This window comes from Arachis stenosperma, chromosome 10, assembly GCF_014773155.1.
Source record: "Arachis stenosperma cultivar V10309 chromosome 10, arast.V10309.gnm1.PFL2, whole genome shotgun sequence".
In the NCBI taxonomy this organism is placed as follows: domain Eukaryota; kingdom Viridiplantae; phylum Streptophyta; class Magnoliopsida; order Fabales; family Fabaceae; genus Arachis; species Arachis stenosperma.
Window position 1 is genome coordinate 76,423,414 of NC_080386.1, and position 8,715 is coordinate 76,432,128.

At 37.5% G+C, this 8,715-nt stretch overlaps 1 non-coding gene across 1 annotated transcript; it reads right to left on the bottom strand.

Annotated features, from left to right (window-relative positions):
* Positions 1-5,684: 5,684 nt before the first annotated feature.
* On the bottom strand, positions 5,685-5,788 carry LOC130959440 (small nucleolar RNA R71). Its single transcript, XR_009078519.1, has one exon. It is a non-coding gene; the product is annotated as a small nucleolar RNA R71 (small nucleolar RNA).
* Between the last annotated feature and the right edge of the window lie 2,927 nt (positions 5,789-8,715).

Genomic DNA, 8,715 nt, shown 5'->3' on the forward strand with positions numbered 1-8,715 from the left:
AAACTCCACCGTTGAAAATACATAAGAACAAGGTCTAGGCATGGCTGTGAGGCCAGCCTCCCAATGATCTAAGATAGCATAAAACTCAAAGATAGCTACCAAGATTCCTTTTTAAAATACAATAGTAAAAGGTCCTACTTATAGAAAACTAGTAGCCTAGGGTGTACAGAGATGAGTAAATGACATAAAAATCCACTTCCGGGCCCACTTGGTGTGTGCTTGGGCTGAGCAAATGAAGCATTTTCGTGTAGAGACTCCTCTTGGAGTTAAACGCCAGCTTTTATGCCAGTTTGGGCGTTTAACTCCCATTTTGGTGCCAGTTCCGGCGTTTAACGCTGGAATTCCTGAGGGTGACTTTGAACGCCGGTTTGGGCCATCAAATCTTGGGCAAAGTATGGACTATCATATATTGCTGGAAAGCCCAGGATGTCTACTTTCCAACGCCGTTGAGAGCGCGCCAATTGGGCTTCTGTAGCTCCAGAAAATCCACTTCGAGTGCAGGGAGGTCAGAATCCAACAGCATCTGCAGTCCTTTTCAGTCTCTGGATCAGATTTTTGCTCAGGTCCCTCAATTTCAGCCAGAAAATACCTGAAATCACAGAAAAACACACAAACTCATAGTAAAGTCCAGAAAAGTGAATTTTAACTAAAAACTAATAAAAATATACTGAAAACTAACTAGATCATACTAAAAACATACTAAAAACAATGCCAAAAAGCGTATAAATTATCCGCTCATCAGCCATGCGCCCACGTCACTTCTCGCTGGTCATCTCCTCAATTATTTGTGTTCATTCCATTTTTGCAAGCTTCCTCTCCATTCCTTACGCCATTCCTGCCCTATGAAGCCTGAAACACTTAACACACAGATCACGGCATTGAATGGTACGAAGGAAAATAAAAATATACAATTAAAAGGTCTTTAGGAAGCAAGTTTTCAATCATGAAACATTTTCAGGAAGGAATTGTAAATGCATGCAAATTATATGAATAAGTGTGTGAAGACTTGATAAAACCACTCAATTAAACACAATACAAATCATAAAATAATGGTTTATCAACATTCCCACACTTAAAGATTAGCATGTCCTCATGCTTAGTTGAAGAGGATAAATCTAAATGAATAGGGTCATGTGAGACTCATACAATGCAATGCAACCTATATACATATGAATGCAAGTATATGATTTTGTCTATATGATTAAAGATAGATAAGTTCTCTAAGACAAAACATGGGGCATACTCCACTAATTCAAATCATACAGTAAAAGTAGGTAAATTTGTAAGAAGATAGCTCGTGAAAGCAGGGAACATAGGATCGAGCATTGAACCCTTACTGTTGGTGCATGTGCACTCTAATCTTCTCTAGTATATGGGGTAATCACTCTATCATTCTCTAATCATGCTTTCAAAAATTTTGTTTTTCACCTAACCAATCAACAATTTTAAAGTGCCAATGCAAACATTATGAGGTCTTTTCACGGTTGTAATGGGGCTAAGGTAAGGGTGAGGGTACACATATGGCTAAGTGAGCTTATACATTGAATCTTTAATTAACCTAAGCTCTCACCTAACATACATATACTCTATATAATTTCAACATTCATACTTAGCTACCCAAAATTTCTTTTTCACATTCCATACTCATGCAACAACCTTTATTTTAATTTTATCACATGTGCATTGATTATTGTACTCTGACTTATCATTGGGGTGATTTTGTCCCCTTATTCACTAAAATAAAGAAATTTTTTTATATAGCTTATCAATGCACATAGATTTATAATCTTTCTTTTATGGTTTCACATGAATAGATACCCAAATTCCCTTTATTTTATCATGACATATTCTCCTATTACCTTTTATTCCCACAATTTTCCATACTCAGTTAACACACAAATTTTATCTTAAGCTAACTGATGAGCGGATAATTTATACGCTTTTTGGCATTGTTTTTAGGTAGTTTTTAGTAAGTTCAAGCTACTTTTAGCGATGTTTTCATTAGTTTTTATGTTAAATTCACATTTCTGGACTTTACTATGAGTTTGTGTGTTTTTCTGTGATTTCAGGTAATTTCTGGCTGAAATTGAGGGACTTGAGCAAAACTCTGATAAGAGGCTGACAAAGGACTGCTGATGCTGTTGGAATCTGACCTCCCTGCACTCGAAATAAATTTTCTGGAGCTACAGAACTCCAAATGACGCGCTCTCAACGGCGTTGGAAAGTAGACATCCAGAGCTTTCCAACAATATATAATAGTTCATACTTTATTCGGGAATTGACGACGCAAACTGGCGCTCAACACCAGTTCCATGTTGCTGTCTGGAGTAAAACGCCAGAAACACGTCACGACCCGGAGTTGAACGCCCAAAACACGTTACAACTTGGCGTTCAACTCCAATAAAAGCCTCATCTCGTGGATAGATCAAGCTCAGCCCAAACATACACCAAGTGGGCCCCGGAAATGGATTTATGCATCAATTACTTACTTCTGTAAACCCTAGTAGCTAGTTTATTATAAATAGAACTTTTTACTATTGTATTAAAAACCATTTTTTTACATCTCTGGACGCCTAGTCCTTAGACCTTGGGGGCTGGCCATTCGGCAATGCCTAAACCTTTCACTTATGTATTTTCAACGGTGGAGTTTCTACACACCATAGATTAAGAGTGTGGAGCTCTGCTGTACCTCAAGTTTTAATGCAATTACTACTGTTTCTATTCAATTCTCTTTATTCCTATTCTAAGATATTCGTTGCACTTCAATTTGATGAATGTGATGATCCATGACACTCATCATCATTCTCACCTATGAACGCGCGTGACTGACAATCACTTCCGTTCTACCTTAGACCGGGCGCATATCTCTTGGATTCCTTAATCAGAATCTTCGTGGTATAAGCTAGAATTGATGGCGGCATTCATGGGAATCCGAAAAGTCTAACCTTGTCTGTGGTATTCCAAGTAGGATTCCGGGATTGAATGACTGTGACGAGCTTCAAACCCCTGAAGGCTGGGCGTTAGTGACAGACGCAAAAGAATCAAGGGATTCTATTCCAACCTGATTAAGAGCCGATAGATGATTAGCCATGCTGTGACAGAGCATTTGGACCTTTTTCACTGAGAGGATGGGATGTAGCCATTGACAACGGTGATGCCCTACATACAGCTTGCCATGGAAAGGAATGATGTAAGAAAATTGTAATTTGAGCAGTAGGAAAGCAGAGATTCAGAAGGAACACAGCATCTCCATACACTTATCTGAAACTCCCACTATTAATTTACATAAGTATTTCTATCCTATGTTATTTATCTTTATTTCCTGTTTATTATTTATTATTATTCGAAAATCCATAATCAATTATAATCCGCCTGACTGAGATTTACAAGATGACCATAGCTTGCTTCATACCAACAATCTCTGTGGGATCGACCCTTACTCACGTAAGGTATTACTTGGATGACCCAGTACACTTGCTGGTTAAGTTGAACGGAGTTGTGTCCACACATAGCAAAGAGCCATTATAATGATTCCATACAACAACAAAGAATACTACATTGATGTGATCACAATTTCGTCCACCAAGTTTTTGGCGCCGTTGCCGGGGATTGTTCGAGTATGGACAACTGACGGTTCATCTTGTTGCTCAGATTAGGTAATTTTCTTTTCAAAATTTTTTCAAAAATCTTTTTCAAAATTTTTCTTTTCTTTTTCGTTTTTCCAAACTTTATTTTCGAAAAAATTAATAAAAATCCAAAAAATTCATAAAATCATAAAAATAAAAAATATTTTGTGTTTCTTGTTTGAATCTTGAGTCAATTTTTAAGTTTGGTGTCAATTGCATGCTTTAAAAATTTGTTTTTTTGCATTTTTCGAAAATTCATGCATTCATAGTGTTCTTCATGATCTTCAAGTTGTTCTTGATAAGTCCTCTTGTTTGATCTTGATGTTTTCTTGTTTGGTGTATTTTCTTGTTTTTCATATGCATTTTTTGTTTATTAGAGTCCATGCATTAAAGATTTCTAAGTTTGGTGTCTTGCATGTTTTCTTTGCATCAAAAATTTTTCAAAATCATGTTCTTGATGTTCATCATGATCTTCAAAGTGTTCTTGGTGTTCATCTCGACATTTATAGTGTTCTTGCATGCATCATGAGTTTTGATTCATAATTTTTATGTTGTGAGTCATTTTTATGTTTTTCTCTCTAATCATAAAAAATTCAAAAAAATAAAAAAATATATCCTTTCCTTATTTTTCTCAAAATTTTCGAAAATTTGAGTTGACTTAGTCAAAAATTTTCAAAATTAGTTGTTTCTTACAAGTCAAGTCAAATTTTCAATTTTAAAAATCTTATCTTTTCAAAATCTCTTTCAAAAATTATATCTTTTTCATTTTTTTCTATTTTTTGAAAATTTTAAAAATCTTTTTCAAAATATTTTCAAAATTTTTTTCTTATCTTTATATCATATTTTCGAAAATTCACTAACAATTAATGTGATTGATTCAAAAATTTGAAGTTTGTTACTTTCTTGTTAAGAAAGGTTCAATCTTTAAGTTCTAGAATCTTATCTTGTAGTTTCTTGTTAGTGAAGTAAGTAATTTCAAATTTTTGAATTAAATCTTTTTATCTTTTATCATATCTTTTTCAAAAATTTTATCTTTTTCAAAATTTGATTTCAAAATATCTTATCTAACTTCTTATCTTCTAATTTTTTCAAATTTGATTTTGATATATTTTTCAACTAACTATTTGACTTTTTGTTTGTTTCTTATCTTTTTCAAAACCACCTAACTACTTTTCCCTCTTCAATTTTCGAAAATACCTCTCTCTTTTTCAAAAATTCTTTTTAATTGTTTTAAATTTTTATTTTAATCATATCTTATCTTTAATTTTCAAAATTACTAACTCCTTTTCAAAATTAATTTTCGAATTCTCCCTCTCTCTTCTTATTCTTTTTAATTATTTATTTACTAACACTTCTCTTCACCTCTCTTCATCCAAAAATCTGAACTCACTCCTCCCCCTGTGTTTGGATTCTTCACTCTTCCTTCTTCTATTCTCTTCTTCTTTTACTAACATAAAGGAATCTCTATACTGGGACATAGAGGATTCCTCTTTTTTTTCTTCTTATTTTCTTCTCTTTCATATGAGCAGGAACAAGGAAAAAGGTACTCTTGTTGAAATTGATCCAGAACCTGAAAGGACTCTGAAGAGGAAACTAAGAGAAGCTAAATTACAACAATCCAGAAACAACCTTTCAGAAATTTTCGAACAAGAGAAGGAGATGGCAGCCGAACCCAACAACAATAATGCAGGGAGAATGCTTGGTGACTTCACAAAACCAACGTCCAAATTTGATGGAAGAAGCATCTCCATTCCTGCCATTGGAGCAAACAATTTTGAGTTGAAATCTCAGCTAGTTACTTTGATGCAACAAAACTGCAAGTTTCATGGACTTCCATCTGAAGATCCTTATCAGTTTTTAACTGAGTTCTTGCAGATTTGTGAGACTGTAAAGACGAATGGAGTAGATCCTGAAGTCTATAGGCTCATGCTTTTCCCTTTTGCTGTAAGAGACAGAGCTAGAACATGGTTAGACTCACAACCTAAAGATAGCCTGGACTCCTGGGAAAAGCTGGTCACGGCCTTCTTGGATAAATTCTTTCCTCCTCAAAAGTTGAGCAAGCTTAGAGTGGATGTTCAGACCTTCAAACAAAAAGATGGTGAATCCCTCTGTGAAGCTTGGGAAAGATACAAGCAGTTGACCAAAAGATGTCCATCTGACATGTTTTCAGAATGGACCATATTAGATATATTCTATTATGGTCTATCTGAGTTTTCAAAAATGTCATTGGACCATTCTGCAGGTGGATCCATTCACCTAAAGAAAACACCTGCAGAAGCTCAAGAACTCATTGACATGTTTACAAATAACCAATTCATGTACACTTCTGAGAGGAATTTCGTGAATAATGGGACGCCTCAGAGGAAGGGAGTTCTTGAAATTGATGCTCTGAATGCCATATTGGCTCAGAACAAAGTGTTGACTCAGCAAGTCAACATGATCTCTCAAAGTCTGAATGGATGGCAAAATGCATCCAACAGTACTAAAGAGGCAGCTTCTGAAGAAGTTTATGATCCTGAGAACCCTGCAATAGCAGAGGTAAATTACATGGGTGAACCTTATGGAAACACCTATAACTCATCATGAAGAAATCACCCAAATTTCTCATGGAAGGATCAACAAAAGCCTCAACAAGGCTTTAATAATGGTGGAAGAAATAGGCTCAGTAATAATAAACCTTTTCCATCATCTTCTCAGCAACAGACAGAGAATTCTGAACAAAGCTCCTCTAATTTAGCAAATTTAGTCTTTGATCTGTCAAAAGCCACTTTCAGTTTCATGAGTGAAACAAGATCCTCCATCAGAAATCTGGAGGCACAAGTGGACCAGCTGAGTAAGAAAGTCATTGAAACTCCTCCCAGTATTCTCCCAAGCAATACAGAAGAGAATCCAAAAGGAGAGTGCAAGGCCATTAATGTAATCAATATGGCCGAATGCACAAGGGAGGAGGAGGACAAAAATCCTAGTGAGGAAGACCTCCTGGGACGTCTCTCAAGCAAGAGGGAGTTTTTTATTAAGGATCTAAAGGAATCTGTGGCTCATATAGAGACCATAGAGATTCCATTAAATCTCCTTCTTCCATTCATGAGCTCTGAAGACTATTCGTCCTCTGAAGAGAATGAAGAAGTGACTGGAGAGCAAGCTGCTCAATATTTAGGAGCTATCATGAAGCTGAATGCCAAGTTGTTTGGTAATGAGACTTGGGAAAGTAAACCTCCCTTGCTCATTAGTGAACTAGATACCTGGATTCAGCAAATTTTACCTCAAAAGAGATAAGATCCTAGCAAGTTCTTAATACCTTGTACCATAGGCACCATGACCTTTGAAAAAGCTCTATGTGATCTGGGGTCAGGGATAAATCTTATGCCACTCTCTGTAATGGAGAAGCTGGGGATCATTGAGGTACAACCTGCCTTGTTCTCATTACAATTGGCAGACAAGTCATTAAGACAAGCTTATGGAGTAGTAGAGGACGTGTTAGTAAAGGTTGAAGGCCTTTACATCCCTGCTGATTTCATAATCTTAGACACTAGGAAGGAAGAGGATGAGTGCATCATCCTTGGAAGACCTTTCCTAGCCACAGCAGGAGCTGTGATAGATGTCAACAGAGGTGAATTAGTCCTTCAATTGAATGGGGACTACCTTGTGTTTAAGGCACATGGCCATCCCTCTGTGATAAAAGAGAGTAAGCATGAAGAGCTTCTCTCAGTACAGAGTCAAGAAGAGCCCCCACAGTCAAACTCTAAGTTTGGTGTTGGGAGGCCATATCCAAACTCTAAGTTTGGTGTTGGGACTATACAACATTGACCTGATCACCTTTGTGGCTCCATGAGAGCCCACTGTCAAGCTAATGACATTAAAAGAGCGCTTGTTGGGAGGCAACCCAATTTTTATTTGTCTAATTTTTATTTTATTTTTATTTTGTGTTTTATTAGGTGCATGATCATGTGGAGTCACGAAAAAAATATAAAAATTAAAAACAGAAGCAAAAACAGCAGAAGAAAAATCACACCCTGGAGGGAGGACATACTGGCGTTCAACGCCAGTAAGGGAGCATCTGGCTGGCGTTCAACGCCAGAACAGTGCATGAATCTGGCGCTGAACGCCAGAAACAAGCAACATTCTGGCGTTTGAACGCCAGGAATGTGCCTTGAGGAAAGCTGGCGCTGAACGCCAGTAACAAGCATGGAACTGGCGTTCAACGCCAGAAACATGCTACACATGGGCGTTGAACGCCCAGAGTGTGCATCATCTCGGCGTTTAAACGCCAGAATGGTGTGCAAAGGCATTCTACATGCCTAATTGGTGCAGGGATGCAAATCCTTGACACCTCAGGATCTGTGGACCCCACAGGATCATCTCAGGATCTGTGGATCCCACAGGATCCCCACCTAACATATTCCCACCTTACCTCCTAATCCTATAACACTCTTCCCCATATCACACTTCCCAACAACTTCAATCTCTCTTTCCAATTACCCCCTTCACCACTCACATCCATCCACTCTTCCCCATAAAACCCCACCTACCTTCAAAATTCAAAAACACTTTCCCACCCAAACCCACCCTAAATGACTGAAACTACACCCTCTCCCTTCCCTATATATACCCTTCCATTCTACTTCATTTTCACACAACACAACCCCCTCTTCTATACCTTGGCCGAATCCATCTCCCCTCACTCTCCTCCATATTTTCTTCTTCTTCTTCTCTTCTTTCTTCTTCTCTTGCTCGAGGGCGAGCAATATTTTAAGTTTGGTGTGGTCAAAGCATAATCTTTTTTGTTTTCCATTACCATCAATGGCACCTAAGGCCGGAGAATCCTCTAGAAAAGGAAAAGGGAAGACAAAAGCTCCACCTCCGAGTCATGGGAGATGGAAAGATTCATCTCCAAAAGCCATCAAGACCACTCTATGATGTTATGGCAAAGAAGAAGGTGATCCCGGAGGTCCCTTTCAAGCTCAAGAAAAATGAGTATCGGAGATCCGACATGATCCGAAAGAAGAGGTTGGGAAGTCCTAACCAACCCCATGCAACAAGTCAGAATCTTAATGGTTCAAGAATTCTATGCCAAGCATGGATCACTAGG